Source organism: Kogia breviceps, chromosome 8, assembly GCF_026419965.1.
Source record: "Kogia breviceps isolate mKogBre1 chromosome 8, mKogBre1 haplotype 1, whole genome shotgun sequence".
Classification (NCBI taxonomy): Eukaryota; Metazoa; Chordata; class Mammalia; order Artiodactyla; family Physeteridae; genus Kogia; species Kogia breviceps.
This window is the reverse complement of record NC_081317.1, coordinates 67471470-67497685: the sequence shown is the minus strand read 5'-3', so window position 1 is coordinate 67497685 and position 26216 is coordinate 67471470. Positions and strand designations below refer to the sequence as shown.

Here is a 26216-nt window from a genome sequence, read left to right as displayed (position 1 = left end):
AGGCTACTTCTTCAGCCTCACCTCTTACCACTGCCCCTTCCTTCACTGTCCTCCAGCCAGTGACCTCTTTCCCGGTCCTTTGAACTTGCCAAGCACCTTCCCTTCTCAGGGTCTTTGCCTTTGCTAGTGTTTCTGCATGAAACTCTTCCCAGATAGCCGCAGGACTGGCTCATTCTCATCCTTCAGATCTCTGCTCAAACGTTAATTTCTCTGGGAGGTCTTTCCTGGCCACTATAACTAAAATAGCACACTGCCTCCTCACTTCCTGCTCCTTTACTTTTCCTAGCGGCAGTTATACTCTGGTACATTATACTGATAAATTAAAAGCATTTTTGTCGCGTTATCAGAATACAAGCTCCAGTGGGGCGAAGAGTATGTGGGTTGTATTCACATGGCATCCTTGGGGTCCTACAGCCTGGCACACAGTAGGTGCTCCGTAAATATTTGTTTAATGAATGAATGAGGCTCTCTGGGATGGTGGAAGTTGTTTCTCCTCCTTTGCCAGGCCTTGCCGCCATTCCACAGGCATCTGGGCACCTCATCCCACCCTCACCCTTTTCCAGCAGAGGTGACTGATTGGAATCAGGCGCACGGAATTGCATTGGCGCGAAACGGTGCGTATGAACGCGTTGCCCCAACCCTCGGCGCTATTTCTCTCGGCCTAGCGGCCTGGACTGTGGAGGGGAAGGTTTGCTGCACCCCGAACGTGGGAGCAAAAGCAGAAAAAGACAACAGTGCGCGGGAGGGGAAAGTCTCTGTGCGGTACCAGGTTGTGCGCCGGGGGCGCCTTCCCGGCGTGGCTAACTCATTCCCAGCTGCCTCCACGGCGGGCGGCGGCCATACACACGGCCATCTACGGAGGACCCAGCCCAGCTCAAGTCCCCCCGCCCGCTCACGCCCAGGGGCCACCGCGGGAATCTCCGCGCACGCTCGCCGGCTTCCCGAGAAGCCACGGTCCGGCGTAGCCAGTCCCCGTCGGCCCCTCCGCGCGCGCCGGGGAAAGCGCGGCCTGGGTGGAGAGGCACACGCGCGCACGCGCAGTCCGGGGGCGCACGCCAGGAGCCCGCCTCCTCCCCCGCCCCCGCCCGGCTCCGAGGCGGCCTCAGCCAGCCGTGAACCGGCCGCCGGACCCGAGGCTAACTGGGAGGCTGAGTTCGAAGTAAATAAGACGTCCCGGAGAGTGTCGCCTGCGGCGCTGAGAAGACGGTGTGGCTCAGGAGAGGGTGGAGACGAAGACTGTGACGGGCTTCCCGGCTGCCCGAAGTGGGAGTGGTGTGGGCTGCCGGAAGGAGAAAGGAAGAGGAGCAGAAGGGGGCAAGCAGCGGCCTCTTGCTAACGGCCTCCCTGGGCGCTGAGAGGCTGGGCCGGCTCCCGGCTCGCTCGTCACTTCGTGCCGCCGCCTCGGCCACTCGGCCCCGGGGCCCGGACTTGCGGCGCGCGTAGGGGCGGAGGGCTGCTATCGCCGCGCAGGGAGAGGCCCGGTCCTCGCCGCCGAGGGATGTGAGTGGGAGCAGAACCCGCACGAGAGGGCCCCCGAGGGCCCAGCCTGGCGGACGCTCGGACCCTTGCCCGCTCCAGGGGCTTCGAAGATCGTGGCCGGGCGGAGGCGCCGGGTAGGAGCAGTCCCTGCGGCCTCGGGGCGCGTCCTCGTCGCGCGTCCTCGTCGCCTGATCAGTGCAGCGGGTGGGTGTTATTGCTGCCTGGGCTCCGGGTGGAGGGCAGCAGTTCTCTCTTCACCCTCCCTCCCACCTCCTGATCCCCGCTTTCCCCTCGCTAGTGGCAGTAAACTTCTCGGCAGGAAAATCCTCCTCTTTAAAAGGGAACTTACAACGGAGTGTCTTGCGTTGATATTTGCATCCCTATGTGTCTGATATTCCCCCTCCCCCTTTATTTATTCCTCTTTTAAATTTTCTAGACATCTGAACAGCCTAGAAAAGAGCATCTATTTCCCCTGGATTTCTGCGGTACTAACTGCTGCTTTTTTTTTAGGTTTCGGAAGCAGGCAAGGCAACAAGATGTGATCTGTTTCTCTTCTGTAGAAGAGGCCCTTCCTCCCCTTCCCGCGAAGGTGGGTATGCGATCCTGGCTGCTGTCTTTGCGCTGCAGTAAAGACGAGGGTGTCTCGAGCTGTTGTGCGTAGGAAGGTTGGAAGCGCGTGTTGACAGGCAGGGCTCATTGTTGCTTACTCCTTTGAAAATGGCAGTACTGAAATTTGAATGTTGCTCTGGGAGGGTAATTTTGGGGGTTATTGTTGCTCTTGGATCCTTTAAGAAACGTTAATTGTTTGTTTCTCTGCTGATTGTACATTGTCTTTCTTTGCAGAGAAAACGTCCGTTACCCTTTCTCCTCAAGCAGCCAAAGATTGTTAATCTTTGAACGAGGAACATTTTCAAGTAATAAGAGATACCTATTGAGAGGACACGTTAGCTGCTCTTGCTGGGGTTTCTGCTACCACACTGAATGCTTCGTGAATGGTTTTATCTGTTTAAGTTTGCTGTGTCGGTTGAATTTACCCATTTTGCTTTCCGGTGGTTATTAATCTGTCAGGAGAAACTCCTTTTCTCTGAATGAAAGGATAGAGGCAGCTGAGTATGTCACAGAGGGGAGGAAAAATGTGGAGAAGGAAACTACAAGTGGGACTAAGAGCGATGACGATTGCTTTTGGTTTCATAATAGGTTTGTACAAGTGAGTTGTTGGGCTACTGCAGATATTCTGATATGACACCCAACAGATATGAAGATGAATAATCAACCTTTGGCCTACCTTTCCCTACCCCCTTCACCTTTTACCACTTTAGGTATGAGAATCGCTTGTATGTGCACATATCTTTTAGTGTGTAACATATCTGCAAAGCAGATGTGTCCAGCATTTGCCTTAACAAGTGTTTACCTGTACAGGAAAGCTACAGTACTTGCTGACTAGTTAAGTATATAATGCTTGTTTTGTCTCTGAGTGTCCTGTGTTTGGAGTTATTTAGCATGTTTTAGGGACCTGTTAAGGAATAGTTTGTCTCATTTACTGGTTTTTCCTAGTGATTTGAGACAGGTGTCTCAGGTATAGCATGGGAACATGATCTTTTCTCTACTTCACCTGGTTGTGGCTGAAAGGTGAGAGGTTTTTGAGGCAGAATAGGGAAGGACATTGGCTTTGGGGTCAGATCTGGGTTTGAATTCTGGTGTTCCTGCCACTTAATAGTGGTATTATTTAAAATCTCTTTGAGCCTCACTTTCTTATAAGATTGTTGTGAGGATTGAATAAGATTATGCATGCAAAGTAGTACATTGCTTGGCTACTGTGAAAGTCATGGCTGGGCAGGCAAAGGATATTCAGAGAAGGGCACAATGACTGCATAAGGTGATCTGCCAGTGACCAGTGTTCTTCCTCTTTAGTATAAGGAGAAAAAGGACTTTTATGTCTTGAAGTGGTTAAGAGGTCTTAGAGCCTTTTTATGGAAAGGTTTGACCCTTATCATCTCTCGCCACCCCCACTCTCCCCCACATTTGTGCTGCCCCTACTAACTGTTGTGCTGCCCTCTTGTGGTTAACCATGCTAATAAGAACTTTCTTTTACTCTCCCATTACTTTTTATTCTTCTCTTTTTTAGGCCCCTTTGCTCCCAGTTTCCCAAACTGTGTGCTGAGGTGGCCCAGAGTGCCATTGAACTCAAGCATGAACTGATAGTTTGAGGTAGTTCACAGTTTCAACATTAGATTGACACATTCCTTTCTACAATGTCATGTTTTTGAAAAGCTGTATTTTTAGAGGTTGCTCTGATAAAAAGCAACTACTCTATGAAACAGGATAATAGAGTGTCATGTTGTCCAATTTGATTCCAGGTTTGAGAATTTGTACAGTGCACAACAAGCACTAAGTTATAAGGACATTAACACTTAAGTGGTTTGAACCCAGCTACTTAAGTATTTCTTTTGGCCTAGGGGTGCTATGAAAAAATTACTAAGACTAAGGATTTCCTAAATGGAGAAAGTTTGGGAACCTTTGCCTTACCTTTTGGTTGGCTTTTCTGATTATTTTTTTTTTAATGGGAAAACTGCATTTTTTCTTTTTTTTTTTTTTTTTTTTTTTTTTTGCGGTATGCGGGCCTCCCACTGAGGTGGCCCCTCCCATTGCGGAGCACAGGCTCCGGACGCGCAGGCCCAGTGGCCATGGCCCACGGGCCCAGCCACTCCTCTCGGACCAGGGCACAAACCCGCGTCCCCTGCATTGGCAGGTGGACCCTCAGCCACTGCGCCACCAGGGAAGCCCAAAACTGCATTTTTTAATGTTGGTCACTAATTGATTCCCCTCCCCACCAAAATTATTGATACAATTATTGATACAGCCAGTTATCAATTTATTGATAAAGCCAGTACTAGCTGATTATAGCTTAGTATATTTACTCTCCTATTTAATATCTTTATAGCTTCTGTCTAGCTCTTTCGTTTTAGACTAATCCTATTGATGGTCATTCTAGTTACTTTCTGATTTTTCCAGTACTGTTTTTCTACTAGTATTTTTGACCATCTCCTTAAACTTAACATACCTTAAATGAAAATCATCTTTTTATACCCCTTTGTAATTTCCTTCTCTCCCAGCCATATAGGCTTTAAGTTAGATGTCATCTTTAAACTACCTCTTTCATTTACCTCATATATTAATCCATTCAGCTTGTCCTATTCATATTTCTTTTGTCATTCATATCTCTGCCTCCCCCACTTTTACCTCCTGAATCCCGGTACTCTTATCCTCAACCTAGAATATTGAAAGTCATATCAACCTCTTAGAATCCAGTATCTCTTCCTTCTATTTATTCTCAGTATAAATGTCACTCTAATTCTCCTCATTGTGGCATTCTCTTGCCCCCAAATCTTCAGTGGCTTCCCACTTTACACTTATTAAGTTTAACTTGCTTTTCCTGACTTTCAAGATATTCTTTCATAAGTCGCTGCCCTTTTTACTCAGTCTTTTGTCTAAGGACCCTCAACAAACATTCTCTGCTCTAGTGTTGCAAGCTGCTTCCCATACTTTCTAATAACAGCTATGCTTATTCTGTTTTTAAATTTTCACACGTTTTCCATCCTTCTTCCACTAAGTCCAATTCTACACACTACTGCACAGCTCACTAGGTGTGGAATAACTGAGCAGGGCCTCAATCTCCTCAGCTGAAAATTGAGAATTGTAGTACTTTTTCTGTAAGCTTGTAGTGAGAATTAAGTGACTTAACATGTGAAAAGCCCTCAAGACTAGGGCCTGGCAGGGACTTCCCTGGTGGTCCAGTGGTTAAGACTTTGCCTTCCAGTGCAGGGGGTACGGGTTCATTCCCCCGTCGGGGAGCTAAGATCCCACGTGCCTCACGGCCAAAAAACCAAAAACCTAAAAACGGAAGCAATATTGTAACAAATTCAATAAAGACTTTAAAAATGGTCCACATCAAAGAATCTTTAAAAAAAGACTAGAGCCTGGCACTTAAGTGCTCCTGGATATAAAATAAGCTCCTTTAATAATAAACTATTATCATACTATATGATGCTCCTAATATAATAAGCTATTGTTATTATGAAAATTTATTTCACTACTATTATTATTACTACTATACTTAGTTAAAAGTTCTACCTCATTTGTGAAACTGTTTCTCACTAAATTTTGCTTTGTTGCTCTTTATAGCTCTATAGTTCTTTTAGTCTTAGAATATCGTCACATAGTTTAATTGTATACCATGCTTTGGTTATTTGATAGTTATTTTTCTAGTGTTAGCCATATCTTTTCAAGTTGATTGTGTATGCTTTGAGGAACAATACCTAGCTTAAACACACATACAGAGACACAGTGCTGAGAACATGGGAACATTCAATAAATGCTGTGCATTAAAAAGGAATTTTAGGCAATCACCAGACAAATATTTATTCATACCTCCAATGTAAAGGTACTTTGCTATATCCAAAAGAGATGCAAAAAAGGTAAAGTAGGTTCCTTTCCTTGAGGATTTAAAATGTAATAGGTAGGTAAATAATAAAAGTTATAGATATCTGATACTACATAGAGTTGAAGTGAGCAGACAAGGCTCCAGAGGAGAGGTAGAATCAAAACTGGGCAGAATTTTATTTTACATAAGAGGAAGGAACTTATATAGGAGGTAAACAAAGACAAAATAAGCAGGACAGGGTCAGAGAACAGTACATAACAACTTGACTGAGATGAAGGTTTGTGTGGGAGAGTAGTAAGAAATCAGGTTGAAAATGTGGATTGGAATTAGATTATGGATGGTTTTAAGTGCTAGGATGAGAAGACTGTATCAACACTTTGCTTCATAGGTAATAGACAAGCTTTAAAAGTTTCAGATTGAGAAGGAACTTTCTCAAAAAAGTATTTTAAGAAAATCACAGTGGCACCAGCACTGGGTAGAGTCTGATTTGGAAAGAGAAGTGATAAAGCTAGGAAAATAATCTGGGCCTGAGGTAATGAGGATTTGGCTTTAGTGAAAATAAGACTGGAGAGATGTTACACAAGGCTTAATTCTGGACTGAATAAGAAAGGAGGATGTAGTGGGGGGAGGGAGAGGAGTATCATCAAAGATGACTGAAGTTTTGATCCTCAGTGACAGAGGAAATCAAAGAGTGTTGAAACTCTTAAGATATCTGAGAACATGTGCTTTAGGAAACCCAGAGAGGTTTAAAAATGTTACTCACCTAGTTGGTGACAAAAAACACAACTAGGGCTTTATTAATGACAGTACTGACAAATAGGTATGAGGTATTAGTAGCTGGTTGACAGGATACAGACAACTGGGCTTATATTTTGGATATGTTGAGTTTGAGGTGACAGTGGGGTAACTAAGTGAAAATAGATAGCCAGACAATGGGACAATATGACTAGAACTTAGTAGAGAAATTTAAGGCTGGAATTGTGCTTAGAGAGAAGAGCAGCGCATCTGAGATTGAGCCTTGGGAACTGCACATAATTAGAGAATGGGTGAAGGAAGAAGAATTGGCAAAGGTGACAAAGATGGAGCAGTCAGTATGAGAGGCAGGTGGGTGGGTAGGTTAAGAAGGTGGGATTGATTAACAAGTTTACCGTTGTTGATCACTGCCAAGAAGTGAGAAGAATCAGAATTTTTAAAAGGTCTTGGGACTTCTCTGGTGGCACAGTGGTTAAGAATCTGCCTGCCAATGCAGGGGACACGGGTTTGAGCCCTGGTCTGGGAAGATCCCACGTGCCGCAGAGCAACTAAGCCTGTGCGCTACAACTACTGAGCATGTGTCTAGAACCCTCGAGCCACAACTACTGAGCCCAAATGCCACAGCTACTGAAGCCCGCGTGCCTAGAGCCTGTGCTCCTCAACAAGAGAAGCCACTGCAGTGAGTAGCCTGTACACCGCAACGAAGAGTAGCCCCCTTTCGCCACTAGAGAAAACTCATGTACAGCAACCAACACCCAATGCAGCCAAAAATAATTAATTAATTTTAAAAAAAAGAAAGAAAAAGTTTTTAAAAATGTGTACTGCTGCTTTTCCTAATATAAAACCTAGAAAAACAGAAGAAAGAAGAAAATTGCTTATGGTTTCCCCATGCAAAAATAACCATTGCAAATATTTTGTTCTCTCTAGTATAACAAAAAATTTGAATTTTTTTGTATTTGACTTTTGGTTGATCAGTGGAGACTTATATTCAAAGCTCTCCATCCCTGGGACTAATGATGAGAATTTAGACACAATAAAGACTAGGAGGTAGTTTTTGACAGAATGTTTGGTATTCATCGGTGTCCTCTCATATCATACTACACAGGGGCCCATATTCCTTATGGGCATTAGCCCTGCATTTATATTATTTGAATGAGTAGACATTCAGTGGTTAGCATTAGACATTCATTGGTCTTTCAGTTTAGACAAATAACCTCTAGGTGCAATTGTACTGGTAAGATCTGAATAAAATGATAAGGTATTAATTGCCAAAAGTAAAGAGAAATTCTTGGTAGATAACTTATAAAACCAAAGGTAGCATAATTAAGAGTATTCAGATTAGGAGAATTAGAAAGGACAAAGGAAGTGTTATCTGTTTCTGAAGCCTGTACAGTATAGGTACTCTAAAGGTGAATGAGGTAGAGATAGTCCATGGGCTATTTGTTTTGCTTGAATGAGTATTTTGATCTTCCCAAGGACACTCTTCTACCTTTTTTGGTATTAGTCCTTGAGAATAGGGCATTCATTATTGCTTACTAGGTTATTTTAATAAATTCTGATTATGAAATATGCCAGTAGGTAATATTTTTATAATATAAAAGGTAGTGTGATGTGAGGAAGTACACTGTTTTGGAAATCGGGGTCAAAGACTGACTGCTGTCAATATGGTATGTGATTTTGAGCAAGTCACATAATCAGTGATTCTTGTTTTTTCCTCATTTGGAAAATGAAGGAGTGGACTAAATTTTTTTAGAAACTGTTTACTTTAAAAAGGTGAAATCACATGGTAAAGTGTATAAAGGTTAAGAAGTAAATGGCTTAAATGTTTATAACAAAAAACAGCAGCCCCTTGCCTCTACCCCCCGCCATCTCTTATTCTTGTTCTCCAGGAAACCACTTTCAAATATTAAAACAGTGTCTTCTGGTACTTACCTCCATATGTGTAAATAACACAATCCACCATCAATAGGCCCCTTTCCTCCAATTCTGTATCTACCTGTACTCTGCCCTTCCCTCCTTTACAATGTATGTACTATTCAGTGTCCCATGTAAGGCTTCTTCATCTATTTGGGTAGAGGAAACCATCTCCTTTTGCCTTCAAGGACTTTAGCACTGTATTTCTCTCTCCTTTTTGTGCATTCTCAATTTTTCCCTCTACTGGATCATTTCCATTAGTATGTATTTTAGTTGCTATTACTTTGTGACAAAACCACCCCAAAACTTAGTGATGAAAAATAACTACTTTATTAGACTCATATTACGAGTCAGCACTTCAGATAGGGCACACCAGAGATGACTTGTTCCACTCTACAGTGTCTAGGACCTCAGTTGGGAAGAGTTGCTGGCTAGGGGTAATTTGAAAGTAGAGGGCTAGAATCATCTGGAGGTGTCTTCACTCACATGACTGGTAATTGACGCTGGCTGTTGACTGAGATCTCAGCCAGGTTTCTTAACTGGAACATGTACATGTGGCTTGGACTTTAAAATATCGGGGCCTCAGGGTAGTTGGCTTTCTTACCTGGTGAGTCAGGGTTTAAAAGTGAGTATTTCAGTGAACATGGTGAGGTGGGGGTGGGGAATAGACTCTGCTTCTTGTGTTAACGAACCAGGTTCCTTTGCCTGATGTGCAGGAAGCCACATGCCGAAATGCTGAGGTTTGCAGCAGAGAAAATGTTTACTCATGGGGCAGCCAAGTGAGGAGACTGGAGAACAAATCTCAAATCTGCCTTCCCAAAGGTGAAGTGCTTGGGATATTTATGGAATAAAGGAGAATGGTGGTCTGAGGCATGGGGAAAGGTGATTGGAAGCAGGAAAAAAGTGCAGTAATTGAAGTTCTGCACAGGTACAACTGAGCTACATGCTTCCTCATGGGGTGCATGTTCAGAAAATGGTGGCATTAGCATGATCTGAGGGTGGAGCTTTTGGTCATCTGACATGAAAAGGTGATCCATTGGACAATCAGACAGTCCCAGTTGAATGGGTGGTGGTCTCAGCTGGTTTGAGCTGGTCAAGAACTAGGTCTAAGTTCCTGAAAAACAACTTAGGCAAGCATTATTATAGTGACTTATAGTCTAAGGTGTTATCTATGAGAAAGCTATTGGGAGTTTAGATATATTGCTTGGCTAATGACTGTTAGCTATATGGATTTAAAAATCAACTAAAGGCAGGCGATTAAAAGCAAGTGAGCCAGGTTAGGTTTGGTGGACCTAATCAGGTTAGCCCTCGGTATAAATTGGGGAGTGGCAAGGTCACATTGTGGAAGAAAACATGGGATGGGAGATTTTGTTATTGCTGTCTCTGGACAATATTTTTGCCATAATTGCCATTTTGCAACACTTCACATCCCTCCTACATCCAAAATACACTAACCCCTTCCTCAGAGACCTCTAATTCACATCCCATAATGACATCGCTCAAAATCCAGTATCTCATTGAAATCAGGTCCAGATGAAGATAAGATTCCTTGGGTATGGTTTCTTGAGAATGATTCCTCTTTAACTGAAGACCTGTGAAAAGACAAGTAATATGCCCCCACATAATTAAACTACAAGATTGGAAAGGCATGCATTAACTGCATTAGACATTCCTGTTCAAAAAAGACGGAAAAAGGGAGTCACACACCAGTCTATAGCAATTCCGAAACCTGGCTGTGTGCATGATGGCAGTTCCTTGATTGGGGTTTAGTCCTATTCCCTGGAAGTTGTTCTTAGTGGGCTGTGGCATCTTCTTTTGGTCTTTAGCTTCACCTTCTGAATCATTTTTTTTTTCCCCCAGAAGAACTGATCTGTGTTTGCCACTGAGTAACCTTCTGAGCTTGCTTCCTGCCTGTAGTAGTTTGGGGTCCAAATGCCTCTTTTTATTTTATATTATTACTGTCCCTTTCATTCTAAGCTAATGTAACTCCAGTAAAAACTTTGTGGACTTCCTGTGTGTCAGTTCATAATCTCCTCCATCAGACAAAAGTCATACCCACAAATCTGTTTTGAGAGGAACTTTTTCCTACCTTAGGCTTCTGTGAAGCTGCTGTAGAATAATATCCTTAAGATCCTAAGGTAATCTCTTGTTTGAAAGGATCTGTGAGGTACTGATTCAGATCTTTCTGAGGTCTGAACAGTGGTCCCACTCTAGATTTGGTTTTTGCCTTGAGGCCCTTTCGTTAAGAACATTTTGCTGGCTGAAAAGACTGTTCTTAGCCCTTTACATTTCATTGAAATTCCACTCAGAAAGCGAATAGTTCATTTTTTATTTCCTCTTGCTGTTCTTTCACGTATAAAGGCAGATAGAAGAAGCTAGCTGTTTCTTCAACATTCTACCTAGAATCTTCTTAATTTAAGTATATGTGTTATTTTCCATGTTATCATAGGTGATAGTTTTGCTAAATTTTACTATATAACAAGGGTCTTCTTTTATTTAGCTTTCAATAGCATTTTGCTCATTTTCCTTTAAGCCCTCACTGACAGCCTCCTTGAGGCTGTTAAGTTGCCATTAAATATCTTCAAGGCCCTTTAAATTTGTGAACACAAACTCCAGATGGGTCCCTATCTGTTCCTGGCTTTACTAGAACTGTTCCCTTACCCAGTAGTTCTTAATCAGAATTACCTAGAGGGCTTGTTTACACACAGATTGCTGGGCCCTGTGCCCAGAGTTTCTGATTCAGTAGGTCTGTAGTGGGACCTGAGAATTATTTCTGATAGGTTCCCAAGTGATGCTGATGATGTTGGTTTGGGTACCAAACTGTGAGAGTCACTGATTTAAACCAGTATTTGGCAGTATTTCTTTTAAAGAACAGAGAATAAATATTTTGGGCTCTTCAGGCAAGATTGTCTCTAATGCAACTACTCAACTCTACCATTGCGGTGCAAAAGCAGCCATAAATGAAGAGACCTGTAAAGTTTTATTTACAAAACAGGCAGTTTTGTAAAGCTTTCTTTACAAAAACAGGTAACTGTCTGAATTTGACCTGTGAGCTATAGTTTGCCAATTCCTAATTTATTCCATTACTTGACTCCATGTTGTCTTCAAGCTACTGCCCCATTTCTCCTGCCTTTTGGAGCAAAGCTCTTTGGAAGAGTTGTCTCTATTTGTCTCTTCTTTTTATTCTATCTTAAAATATTTATGTCCTGCTACCTGGCTCTTTGGTGGGGCTAATGGCAGACTCTGGGAGGACTCATGCCAAGGAGTACTTCCCAGAACTTCTGCTGCCAGTGTCCTTGTCCTCACGGTGAGCCACAGCCACCCGCCGCCTCTGCAGGAGACCCTCCAACACTAGCAGGCCGCACCACAAGACTTGCAGGATCTTAGTTCCCTGACCAGGGATTGAACCTGCACTCTCTGCAGTGGAAGTACGGAGTCATAACCACTGGACCGCCAAATGAGGACACCACGTTAGTTAAATTGGCAAAGAAGGATTCAATCCCAGACAGTTGACTCAGCAAGGTCACGCACCATCCTAGAAGTCTTGCTCCTGGTAGCTGCCAAGCTTACATCTGACTAAATTTTTTTTTTTTTTTTTTTTTTTTTGGTGGTACGCGGGCCTCTCACTATTGTGGCCTCTCCCGTTGCGGAGCACAGGCTCCGGATGCACAGGCTTAGCGGCCATGGCTCACGGGCCCAGCTGCTCTGCGGCATGTGGGATCTTCCCAGACCGGGGCACGAACCCGTGTCCCCTGCATCGGCAGGCGGATTCTCAACCACTGAACCACCAGGGAAGCCCACATCTGACTAAATTTAATTCATCTTCTAAAATCTTTTTTAGAAACTCTGAGCCCTGGTCTTGACTATGATGGACAAGTCTTCAAGGAGGATTCCAAACAGAACTAATATGGCACTCAATCAACTTAAATACAGAAATGAGCTGAAAAATGGTTCCAGTAAAAGGATTCTTCATGTTGAATAATCAAGCCATTATTATAGCATTATGACAAAATGAAGACTCATCTTGGTCTAATATTTAACTGAAGGTAAAATCAGAATATTTATGATGACTGGAAATTTATTATATCTAACTTTTTAAGTACTAGGTTCCCAGAGTTCCTTCAATAATTTTTCTGGGATAGCCTCATCCACCAGAGGGCAGAGGGCAGAAGCACGAAGAACTACAGTCTTGCAGCCTGTGGAACAAAAACCATATTCACAGAAAAACAGACAAGATGAAAAGGCAGAGGGCTTTGTACAAGATGAAGGAACAAGATAAAACCCCAGAAAAACAACTAAATGAAGTGGAGATAGGCAACCTTCCAGAAAAAGAATTCAGAATCATGATAGTGAAGATGATCCAGGACCTCGGAAAAAGAATGGAGGCAAAGATTGAGAAGATGCACGAAATGTTTAACAAAGACCTAGAAGAATTAAAGAACAAGCAAACAGATGAACAATACAATAACTGAAACGAAAACTACACTAGAAGGAATCAATAGCAGAAAAACTGAGGCAGAAGAACGGATAAGTGACCTGGAAGACAGAATGGTGGAATTCACTGATGGGAACAGAATAAAGAAAAGAGAATGAAAAGAAATGAAGACAGCCTAAGAGACTTCTGGGACAACATTAAACACAACAACATTCGCATTATAGGGGTCCCAGAAGGAGAAGAGAGAGAGAAAGGACCCAAGAAAATATTTGAAGAGATTATAGTGGAAAACTCCCCTAACATGGGAAAGGAAATAACCATCCAAGTCCAGGAAGTGCAGAGAGTCCTATACAGGGTAAACCTAAAGAGGAACATGCCGAGACGCATAGTAATCAAATTGGCAAAAATTAAAGACAAAGAAAAATTATTGAAAGCAGCAAGGGAAAAACAGAGAATAATATACAAGGGAACTCCCATAAGGTTAAACACTGATTTCTCAGCAGAAACTCTACAAGCCAGAAGGGACTGGCATGACATATTTAAAGTGATGAAAGGGAAGAACCTACAACCAAGATTACTCTACTCGGCAATGATCTCATTCAGATTCGATGGAGAAATCAAAAGCTTTACAGATAAGCAAAAGCTAAGAGAATTCACCACCATCAAACCAGCTCTACAGCAAATGCTAAAGGAACTTCTCTAAGTGGGAAACACAAGAGAAGAAAAGGACAGACAAAAACAAACCCAGAACAATTAAAAAAATGGTAATAGGAACATACATATCAATAATTACCTTAAATGTGAAAGGATTAAATGCTCCAGCCAAAAGACACAGGCTTGCTGAATGGATACAAAAACAAGACCCATATATATGCTGTCTACAAGACACCCACTTCAGACCTAGGGACACATACAGACTGAAAGTGAGGGGATGGAAGAAGATATTCCATGCAAATGGAAATCAAAAGAAAGCTGGAGTAGCATTATTCATATCAGATAAAATAGACTTTAAAATAAAGAACGTTACAGGAGACAAGTAAGGACACTACATAATGATCAAGGGATCAATCCAAGAAGAAGATGTAACAATTATAAATATATATGCCCCCAGCATAGGAGCACCTCAATACATAAGGCAACTGCTAACTGTTTTAACAGAGGAAATCGATGGTAACACAATAATAGTGGGGGACTTCAACACCTCACTTACACCAATGGACAGATCATCCAAACAGAAAATTAAGAAGGAAACACAAGCTTAAATGACACAATAGACCATATAGATTTAATTGATATTTATAGGACATTCCATTCCAAAACAGCAGATTACACTTTCTTCTCAAGTGTGCACGGAACATTCTCCAGGATAGATCACATCTTGGGTCACAAATTAAGCCTCAGTAAATTTAAGAAAACAAATCATATCAAGCATCTTTTCTGACCACAACACTATGAGATTAGAAATCAATTACACGAAAAAAAACGTAAAATACACAAACACATGGAGGCTAAACAATATGTTACTAAATAACCAAGAGATCACAGAAGAACTCAAAGAGAAAATCAGAAAATACCTAGAGACAAATGACAGTGAATCCACGATGATCCAAAACCTATGGGATGCAGCAGAAGCAGTTCTAAGAGGGAAGTTTATAACTATACAAGCCTACTTCAATAAACAAGAAAAATCTCAAATAAACAATCTAACCTTACAGCTAAATGAACTAGAGAAAGAAGAACAGACAAAACCCAAAGTTAGCAGAAGGAAAGAAATCATAAAGATCAGAGCAGAAATAAATGAAATAGAAACAAAGAAAACAATAGCAAAGACCAATAAAACTAAAATCTGGTTCTTTGAGAAGATAAATAAAATTGATAAACCATTAGCCAGACTCATCAAGAAAAAGAGGGAGAGAACTCAAATCAATAAAATTAGAAATGAAAAAGTAGAAGTTACAGCAGACACCACAGAAATACAAAGCATCCTAAGAGAATACTACAAGCAACTCTATGCCAACAAAATGGACAACTTGGAAGAAATGGACAAATTCTTAGAAAGGTAAACCTTCTAAGACAGAACCAGGAAGAAATAGAAAATATGAACAGACCAGTCACAAGTAATGAAATTGAAACTGTGATTAAAAGTCCAGGACCAGATGGCTTCACAGGTGAATTCTGTCAAACATTTAGAGAAGAGCTAACACCCATCCTTCTTAAACTCTTGCAAAAAATTGCAGAGGAAGGAACACTCCCAAACTCATTCTGTGAGGCCACCATCACCCTGATACCAAAACAAGACAAAGATACTACAAAAAAAGAAAATTACAGACCAATATCACTGATGAATATAGACGCAAAAATCCTCAACAAAATACTAGCAAACAGAATCCAACAACACATTAAAGGAGCATACACCATGATCAAGTGGGATTTATCCCAGAGATGCAAGGATTCTTCAGTATATGCAAATCAATCAATGTGATACACCATATTAACAAATTGACGAATAAAGACCATATGATCATTTCAATTGATGCAGAAAAAGCTTTTGACAAAATTCAGCACCCATTTATGATAAAAACTCTACAGAAAGTGGGCATAGAGGGAACCTACTTCAACTTAATAAAGGTCATATACGACAAACCCACAGCAAACATCATTCTTAATGGTGAAAAACTGAAAGCATTTCCTCTAAGATCAGGAACAAGACAAGGATGTCCACTGTCACCACTGTTATTCAACATAGTTTTGGAAGTCCTAGCCATGGCAATCAGAGAAGAAAAAGAAATAAAAGGAATACAAATTGGAAAAGAAGAAGTAAAACTGTTTGCAGATGACAAGATAATATACATAGAGAATACTAAAGATGCCACCAGAAAACTACTAGAGCTAATCAATGAATTTGGTAATGTTGTAGGATATAAAGTTAATGCACAGAAATCTCTTGTATTCCTATACACTAATGATGAAAAATCTAGAAGAGAAATTAAGGAAACTCTCCCATTTACCATTGCAACGAATATAATATAATACCTAGGAATAAACCTACCTAGGGAGACAAAAGACCTGTATGCAGAAAACTATAAGACACTAATGAAAGGAATTAAAGATGACTTAAACAGATGGAGAGATATACCATTTTCTTGGATTGGAAGAATCAATATTGTGAAACTGACTATACTACCCAAAGCAATCTACAGATTCAATGCAATCCCTATCAAACTACCACTGGCATTTTTTACAGAACTAGAACAAAGAATCTTAAAATTTGTATGGAGACACAAAAGACCCTGAATAGCTGAAGCAGTCTTGAGGGAAAAAAACGGAGCTGGAGGAATCAGACTCCCTGACATCAGACTATACTACAAAGCTACAGTAATCAAGACAATATGGTACTGGCACAAAAACGGAAATAAAGATCAATGGAACAGGATAGAAAGCCCAGAGATAAACCCACACACCTGTGGCCAACTAATCTATGACAAAGGAGGCAAGGATATACAGTGGAGAAAAGACAGTCTCTTCAGTAAGTGGTGCTGGGAAAACTGGACAGCTCCATCTAATACTATGAAATTAGAACACTCCCTAACACCATCCACAAAAATAAATTCAAAATGGATTAGAGACCTAGATGTAAGTCCAGGCACTATAGAACTCTTCAAGGAAAACATAGGCAGAACATTCTTTGACATAAATCACAGCAGGATATTTTTTAATCCACCTCCTAGAGTAATGGAAATAAAAACAAAAATAAACAAATGGGACCTAATGAAACTTAAAAGCTTTTGCACAGCAAAGGAAACCATAAACAAGACGAAAAGACAACCCTCAGAATGGGAGAAAATATTTGCAAATGTATCATTGAACAAAGGATTAACCTCCAAAATATATAAACAACTCATGCAGCTCAATATTAAAGAAACAAACAACCCAATCCAAAGATGGGCAGAAGACCTACATAGACATTTCTCCAAAGAAGACATGAAGATAGTCAAGAAGCAGAGGAAAAGCTGCTCAACATTACTAATTATTATAGAATTGCAAATCAAAACTACAATGAGGTATCACCTCACACCAGTCAGAATGGGCATCATCAGAAAATCTACAAACAATAAACACTGGAGAGGGTGTGGAGAAAAGGGAACCCTCTTGCACTGTTGGTGGGAATGGAAATTGATACAGCCACTATGGAGAACAGTATGGAGGTTCCTTAAAAAAACTAAAAATAGAACTACCATACGACCCAGCAATCCCACTACTGGGCATATACCCTGAGAAAACCATAATTCAGACAGTCATGTACCACAATGTTCATTGCAGCTCTATTTCCAATAGCCATGGCATGGAAGTAACCTAAATGCCCTTTGACAGACAAATGGATAAAGAAGATGTGGTACATATACAGTGGAATATTACTCAGCCATAAAAAAGAATGAAATTGGGTCATTTGTAGAGACATGGATGGATCTAGAGACTGTCATACAGAGTGAAGTAAGTCAGAAAGAGAAAAACAAATATCTCATATTAATGCATAGATGTGGAACCTAGAAAATGGTACAGATGAATTGGTTTGCTGAGCAGAAATTGAGACACAGAAGTAGAGAAAAAACATATGGACACTAAGGGGGGAAGTGGTGGGGGGTGGGGGTTGTGGTGTGATGAATTGGGAGATTGAGATTGACATGTATTCACTGATGTGTATAAAAATGGATGACAAATAAGAAAAAAATAATTTTTCTGATCTTAAAAGAAATTTATCCTTCTTGAACAGGTGACACATTTAAATGTTTTAGAATTCAAAAAGTATCTTTGTACATAAGTCAGTTTGTGTGTATGTGACCATAAATATAGGTTAAATAAATAGAAGAGGAATTGCTGATTTAAAAGTGGTATTTGTTTTTAATTTCAATAAATATTGCCAAATTTATCTCCATAGAAATGCCAATTTACTTTTCTACACTTTTCAGACCGTTTGATCTTTGCCAGTTTGAGATGTGAAAAAATGGAATCTCATTATAATTTTAACTTTAAATTTTCTTTTCCTGGGAACCGTTCACTCTCATCCTGGCTCATTTTCTGTTGGATTGTTGACCTTTTACTTTGATTTGTGAGAGCTTTTTAAATACTAGGGAAAATAGTTCTGTGTTTGGGAAATGCATTGTAAATATTTTCTCCATGCTGTATTTTTATCTTTTTTGCCTCTCTTTATAGTGTGATTTTTTTTGCCATGCATACATTTTTTTTTCATTTTTTTGCAGCCCTTTCTGTCAGTTATCAGTCTTTTTTTTTTGTTTGTTTGTTTTTTTTGTTTGTTTGTTTTTTTTTGTTTTTTTTGGCGGTATGCGGGCCTCTCACTGTTGTGGCCTCTCCCGTTGCGGAGCACAGGCTCCGGACGCGCAGGCCTAGCGGCCATGGCTCACGGGCTTAGTTGCTCCGCGGCATGTGGGATCTTCCCGGACCAGGGCACGAACCCGTGTCTCCTGCATCGGCAGGCAGATTCTCAACCACTGCGCCACCAGGGAAGCCCTTTTTTTTTGTTTTTAATCATACTTCATTAGGTCCCTCTCATCCCTGAAATCATGTTTTTGAAACTCTCCCATGTTTTCTTGATCCAGCTGGTATTTATATTGGTGCAAGGTATAAGGTGGACTCCAACGTTTTCCTTCAGATTGTTGTTTGATTGTTCCAGCACTATCTGTTGAATAATCCATCTTTTCTCTGCTGTTGTGAAATGGTAGTGTTTTAAACTGTGTATATAGTTGGGTCTATTTCCTGACTTTGTTTCAACAAAGGCTCCTGTGAAACTGTACTGTGAGTTCTAGGTCAGGGAATATTTCTATTAGTTTCTTCATTTTCAAGTCCTCTATAGTATTTGGCATGCAGGAAGTATTCAAATGTTTGAAAATAAAATGAACAAGTCAACAATTTAGGGACATAAGCAGATCTTTGTGTCAATTATGCAATTTAATTATTGTATTTAATTTCCCTTTTTATTTATTTATTTTTTAGTATTTATTTATTTGGCTGAGCCGGGTCTTAGTTGTGGCATGCCAGATGTTTGTTGTGGCATGCAGGGTCTTTAGTTGCTGCATGTGGGATCTAGTTCCCTGACCAGGGATCAAACCTGGGCCCCCTGCATTTGGAGTGTGGAGTCTTAGCCACTGCACCACCAGGGAAGTCCTTTTTTTTCTTATTTTTAAACTTGGATCTGACTTTGGTTTTTCCATTTCTCTTTTACCTTTTTTTTTTTTTTTTTGGCTTTATTGTGAGGTCTTATTTTTTGTATTTGATGAATGGACTTTTGCTAACTTAAGATCTTTTCTTCTCTTCCTAATCTATTTTTGGCCTTTAATTGTTAATAATTTAACAATGGTTAAATTGTGGTTTTATCTATCAAATTTGCATACCAAGAGAAGTTTGTCACTTCATAATGGCAGTCCATAGCCTCGGGTGAATCATTTGAGAATTGGAATACCCAAGGAAAAATTAATTTAAGGGCTGATTATCACATCTGTGGTTAATTGACCAGAACAGAAAAGATAGAATTAAAGGTGATTCTGGATTTTATAACTTAATATTTTGAAAAACTGAACTTAGAATAATGTTTTTTAAGCTTTTGTAATGGATGGATACTACTTAGTATATAAAATATATATAAACAAGAGAATCAGAGTAGTAGTCTGTCTTGTTAAAAAATATTATTCCTGCCTTTACCCCCAACTCTCCTTCCCACAGACTTTTTTAAGGCAAATATTCAGTGATGATTGGAATATATTTATTACCTGGAATGTTTTAAATTATAAATAATAAAATAAGTACACCTTTCATTCTAGTAAGTTTCACAGTGTGGCTGATTATGGTGGTCAGTAAAAATAACATTGTATTAGGAACAGTCTTCATGGTAGGAGTTACAATCTCTCCTTTGATACTACTTCCCTTCCTCTACCTCTCACTCTTTGCTTATGGGCAACCATTAGATATATTGGTTTAACAAAGGTTTAACTTGGAAAGATTTGATCGGAGAAGATTTCAGCACTTGGGGAATGACTAGAGAAGAAAATAGTAAATTATGGTACAAGTTCGTTTGATTTATGATGGTTAATGTGGATGTGGAAATCCATCCAAAATAGAAAATACTTCAGTGTCTAGAAGATTAAATTTCATTTCCATGTTTATGTATTCCTGATTCTTCTTTATGTATAAGTGGTTTATTTTTTATCCGACGCATTATAATCTTTACAGAATTATTTCATCAGAATGTCTAAATAGTATTCTTCTAAAATGGTAGTATTTTAAAAATCAGTATGAACTTAAATTCATATTGATTTAAATAGCTTTAGATTTTTTGAAAGTCAATAGCAAAAGATAGTGTTAAGTACTTCAGTAGTAGAATTAGTTAAATATCGTGTGCAATTTTATTTTCTATAAGCAAACTCATCACTTGTTAATATAAAAAAATTTCTTGGTAGTATAAGCTTGGAGTATGATGGTTTTGAAATGAAATCTTAAGGGTCACTCCACCCCTCCCCCACGATGTACTGCACTTTCAGAGATCTGTTCAAAGACTTTCCCTCAACTTTTTTTTTTAACATCTTTATTGGAATATAATTGCTTTACAATGGTGTGTTAGTTTCTGCTTTACAACAAAGTGAATCAGTTATACATATACATATGTTCCCATTTCTCTTCCCTCTTGCGTCTCCCTCCCTCCCACCCTCCCTATCCCACCCCTCTAGGTGGTCACAAACCACCTAGCTGATCTCCCTGTGCCATGCGGCTGCTTCCCACTAGCTATCCACCCTACGTTTGGTAGTGTATATATGTCCATGCCACTCTCACTTCTTTACACCTTACCCTTCCCCCTCCCCATATCCTAAAGTCCATGCTCTAGTAGGTCTGTTTTATTCCTGTCCTACCCCTAGTCCCTTCATGAAATTTTTTTTTGCTTAGATTCCATATATATGTGTTAGCATATGGTATTTGTTTTTCTCTTTCTGACTTACTTCACTGTATGACAGACTCCAGGTCCATCCAGCTCAACACAAATAACTCAGTTTCATTTCTTTTTATGGCTGGGTAATATTCCATTGTATATATGTGCCACATCTTCTTTATCCATTCATCTGCTGATGGACACTTAGGTTACTTCCATGTCCTGGCTATTGTAAATAGAGCTGCAATGAACATTTTGGTACATGACTCTTTTTGAATTATGGTTTTCTCAGGGTATATGCCCAGTAGTGGGATTGCTGGGTCGTATGGTAGTTCTATTTGTAGTTTTTTAAGGAACCTCCATACTGTTCTCCATAGTGGCTGTATCAGTTTACATTCCCACAAGCAGTGCAAGAATGTTCCCTTTTTTCCACACCCTCTCCAGCATTTATTGTTTCTACAGTTTTTGATGATGGCCATTCTGACAGGTGTGAGATGATATCTCATTGTAGTTTTGATTTGCATTTCTCTAATGATTAATGATGTTGAGCATTCTTTCATGTGTTTGTTGGCAGTTTGTATATCTTCTTCTGAGAAATGTCTATTTAGGTCTTCTGCTAATTTTTGGTTGGGTTGTTTGTTTTTTTTGTTATTCAGCTGCATGAGTTGTTTATAAATTTTGGAGATTAATCCTTTGTCAGTTGCTTCATTTGCAACTATTTTCTCCCATTCTGAGGGTTGTCTTTTGTTCTTGTTTATGGTATCCTTTGCTGTGCAAAAGCTTTTAAGTTTCATTAGGTGCCATTTTGTTTGTTTTTATTTCCATTTCTCAAGGAGGTGGGTCAAAAAGGATCTTGCTGTGATTTATGTCATAGAGTGTTCTGCCTATGTTTTCCTCTAAGAGTTTGATAGTGTCTGGCCTTACGTGTAGGTCTTTAACCCATTTTGAGTTTATTTTTGTGTATGGTGTTAGGGAGTGTTCTAATTTCATGCTTTTACATGTACCTGTCCAGTTTTCCCAGCACCATTTATTGAAGAGGCTGTCTTTTCTCCACTGTATATTCTTTCCACCTTTATCAAAGATAAGGTGATCATATGTGTGTGGGTTTATCTCTGGGCTTTCTATTCTGTTCCGTTGATCTATATTTCTGGTTTTGTGACAGTACCATACTGTCTTGATTAGTGTAGCTTTGCAGTATAGTCTGAAGTCAGGGAGCCTGATTCCTCCAGCTCCATTTTGCATTCTCAAGATTGCTTTGACTATTCGGGGTCTTTTGTGTTTCCATACAAATTGTGAAATTTTTTGTTCTAGTTCTGTAAAAAATGCCAGTGGTAGTTTGATAGGGATTGCATTGTATCTGTAGATTGTTTTGGGTAAGTAGAGTCATTTTCACAATGTTGATTCTTCCAATCCAAGAACATGGTATATCTCTCCATCTATTTGTATCATCTTTAATTTCTTTCATCAGTGTCTTATAATTTTCTGGATACAGGTCTTTTGTCTCCTTAGGTAGGTTTATTCCTAGATATTTTATTCTTTTTGTTACAGTGGTAAATGGGAGTGTTTTCTTAATTTCACTCTCAGATTTTTCATCATTAGTGTATAGGAATGCAAGAGATTTCTGTGCATTAACTTTGTATTCTGCTACTTTACCAAATTCATTGATTAGCTCTAGTAGTTTTCTGGTAGCATCCTTAGGATTCTCTATGTATAGTATCATGTCATCTGCAAACACTGACAGCTTTACTTCTTCTTTTCCGAATTGGATTCCTTTTATTTCTTTTTCTTCTCTCATTGCTGTGGCTAGAACTTCCAAAACTATGTTGAATAAGAGTGGTGAGAGTGGGCAACCTTGTCTTGTTCCTGATCTTAGTGGAAATGATTTCAGTTTTTCACCATTGAGGATGATGTGGGCTGTGGGTTTGTCATATATGACCTTTAGTATGTTGAGGAAAGTTCCCTATATGCCTATTTTCTGCAGGATTTTTATCATAAATGGGTGTTGAATTTTGTCAAAAGCTTTCTCTGCATCTATTGAGATAATCTTATGGTTTTTCTCCTTCAGTTTGTTGATATGGTGTAACACGTTGATTGATTTGCGTATATTGAAGAACCCTTGCATTCCTGGAATAAACCCCACTTGATCATGGTGTATGATCCTTTTCATGTGCTGTTGGTTTCTGTTTGCTAGTATTTTGTTGAGGATTTTTTCATCTGTGTTCATCAGTGTTATTGGCCTATAGTTTTCTTTCTTTGTGACATCTTTGTCTGGTTTTGGTATCAGGGTGATGGTGGCCTCCTAGAATGAATTTAGTAGCGTTCTTCCGTCTACTATCGGAAGAGTTTAAGAAGGATAGGTGTTAGCTCTTTAAATATTTGATAGAATTCACCTGTGAAGGCATTTGGTCTGGGCTTTTGTTTGTTGGAAGATTTTTAATCACTGTTTCAATATCAGTGCTTGTGATTGGTCTGTTCATATTTTCTATTTCTTCCTGGTTCAGTCTCGGCAGGTTGTGCATTTCGAAGAATTTGTCCATTTCTTCCAGGTTGTCCGTTTCATTGGCATACAGTTGCTTGTAGTAATCTCATAATCTTTTGTATTTCTGCAGTGTCAGTTGTTAGGTCTCCTTTTTCATTTCTAATTATATTGATTTGAGTCTTCTCCCTTTTATTCTTGATGAATCTGGCTAATGGTTTATCAATTTTGTTTATCTTCTCAAAGAACCAGCTTTTAGTTTTATTGATCTTTGCTATTGTTTCCTTCATTTCTTTTTCATTAATTTCTGATCTGATCTTTATGATTTCTTTCCTTCTCTAAATTTGGGTTTTTTTGGTTCTTCTTTCTCTAATTGCTTTAGGTGCAAGGTTAGATTGTTTATTCGAGATGTTTCCTGTTTCTTAAGGTAGGATTGTATTGCTATAAGCTTCCCTCTTAGAACTGCTTTTGCTGCATCCCATAGGTTTTGGGTCGTTGTGTCTCCATTGTCATTTGTTTCTAAGTATTTTTTAAATTTCCTCTGATTTCTTCAGTGATTACTTTGTTATTAAGTAGTGTATTGTTTAGCCTCCATGCATTTGTATTTTTTACAGATCTTTTCCTGTAATTTATATCTAGTCTCATAACGTTGTGGTAGGAAAAGATACTTGATACGATTTTAATTTTCTTAAATTTACCAAGGCTAGATTTGTGACCCAAGATATGAACTATCCTGGAGAATGTTCCATGAGCACTTGAGATAAATGTGTATTCTGTTGGTTTTGGATGGAATGTCCTATAAATATCAATTAAGTCCATCTTGTTTAATGTATCATTTAAAACTTGTTTCCTTATTTATTTTCATTTTTGATCATCTGTCCATTGGTGAAAGTGGGGTATTAAAGTCCCCAACTATGATTGTGTTACTGTTGATTTCCCCATTTATGGCTGTTAGTATTTGCCTTATGTATTGAGGTGTTCCTATGTTGGGTGCATAAATATTTACAATTGTTACATATTCTTCATGGATCGATCCCTTGATCATTATATAGTGTCCTTCTTTGTGTCTTGTAATAGTCTTTATTTTAAAGTCTGTTTTGTCTGATATGACAGTTGCTACTCCAGCTTTCTTTTTTCTATTTGCATGGAATTTCTCTTTCCATCCCCTCACTTTCAGTCTGTATGTGTCCCTAGGTCTGAAGTGGGTCTCTTGTAGACAGCATATATATGTATCTTGTTTTTGTATCCATTCAGCCAGTCTATGTCTTTTGGTGGGAGCATTTAATCCATTTACATTTAAGGTAATCATTGATATGTATGTTCCTATTACCATTTACTTAATTGTTTCGAGTTTGTTCTTGTAGGTCTTTTCCTTCTCTTGTGTTTCTTGCCTAGAGAAGTTCCTTTAGCATTTGTTGTAAAGCTGGTTTGGTGGTGCTGAACTCTCTCAGCTTTTGCTTGTCTGTAAAGGTTTTAATTTCTCCATCAAATCTGAATGAGATCCTTGCTGGGTAGAGTAATCTTGGTTGTAGGTTTTTCTCCTTCATTACTTTAAATATGTCCTGCCACTCCCTTCTGGCTTGCAGAGTTTCTGCTGAAAGATCATATGTTATCCTTATGGGGATTCCCTTGTGTGTTATTTGTTGTTTTTCCCTTGCTGCTTTTAATATGTTTTCTTTGTATTTAATTTTTGATAGTTTGATTAAGTGTCTTGGCATGTTTCTCCTTGGGTTTATCCTGTATGGGACTCTCTGTGCTTCCTGGACTTGATTAACTACTTTCTTTCCCATATTAGGCAAGTTTTCAACTATAATCTCTTCAAATATTTTCTCAGTCCCTTTCTTTTTCTCTTCTTCTTCTGGGACTCCTATAATTCGAATGTTGGTGTGTTCATTGTTGTCCCAGAGCTCTCTGAGACTGTCCTCAGTTCTTTTCATTTTATTTTCTTTATTCTGGTCTGCAGTAGTTATTTCCAGTATTTTATCTTCCAGGTCACTTATCTGTTCTTCTGCCTCAGTTATTCTGCTGTTGATCCTATCTAGAGTATTTTTAATTTCATTTATTGTGTTGTGCATCATTGCTTCCTCTTTATTTCTTCTAGGTCCCTGGTAAATGTTTCTTGCATTTTCTCTATGCTATTTCCAAGATTTTGTATCATCTTTACTATCATTATTCTGAATTCTTTTTCAGGTAGACTGCCTATTTCCTCTTCATTTGTTAGGTCTGGTGGGTTTTTACCTTGTTCCTTCATCTGCTGTGTGTTTTTCTCTTTTAATTTTGCTTATCTTACTGTGTTTTGGGTCTCCTTTTTGCCTGCTGCAGGTTTGTAGTTCCCGTTGTTTTTGGTGACTGTCCCCAGTGGCTAAGGTTGGTTCAGTGGGTTGAGTAGGTTTCCTGGTTGAGGGGACTAGTGCCTGTGTTCTGGTGGATGAGGCTGGATCTTGTCTTTCTGGTGGGCAGGTCCACGTCTGGTGGTGTGTTTTGGGGTGTCTGTAGCCTTATTATGATTTTAGGCAGCCTCTCTGCTAATGGATGGGGCTGTGTTCCTGTGTTGCTAGTTGCTGGGCATAGGGTGTCCAGCATTGTAGCTTGCTGGTCGTTGAGTGAAGCTGGGTCTTGGTGTTGAGATGTAGATCTCTGGGAGATATTTACCATTTGATATTACGTGGAGCTGGGAGGTCTCTTGTGGACCAGTGTCCTGAAGTTGGTTCTCCCACCTCAGAGACAGCCCTGACGCCTGGCTGGAGCACCAAGAGCCTTTAATCCACACGGCTCAGAATAAAAG

The 26216-nt window shown here is 39.7% G+C and overlaps 1 protein-coding gene across 7 annotated transcripts in view; it reads left to right on the top strand.

The window, feature by feature from the left end:
* Positions 1-894: 894 nt before the first annotated feature.
* Positions 895-26216, top strand: part of JAK2 (Janus kinase 2) — a 145457-nt gene continuing 120135 nt past the window's right edge. The window contains exons 1-3 of one of the 7 annotated variants that reach the window (XM_067041582.1): positions 1663-1683; positions 1990-2068; positions 12429-12633. The gene's annotated coding sequence lies outside the window, so the exon portion shown is untranslated. Of the gene's footprint in view, positions 1684-1989; positions 2069-12428; positions 12634-26216 lie in introns of all 7 variants that reach the window. The other 6 variants (XM_059071820.2, XM_059071817.2, XM_059071822.2 and 3 more) reach the window with 6 other exon arrangements.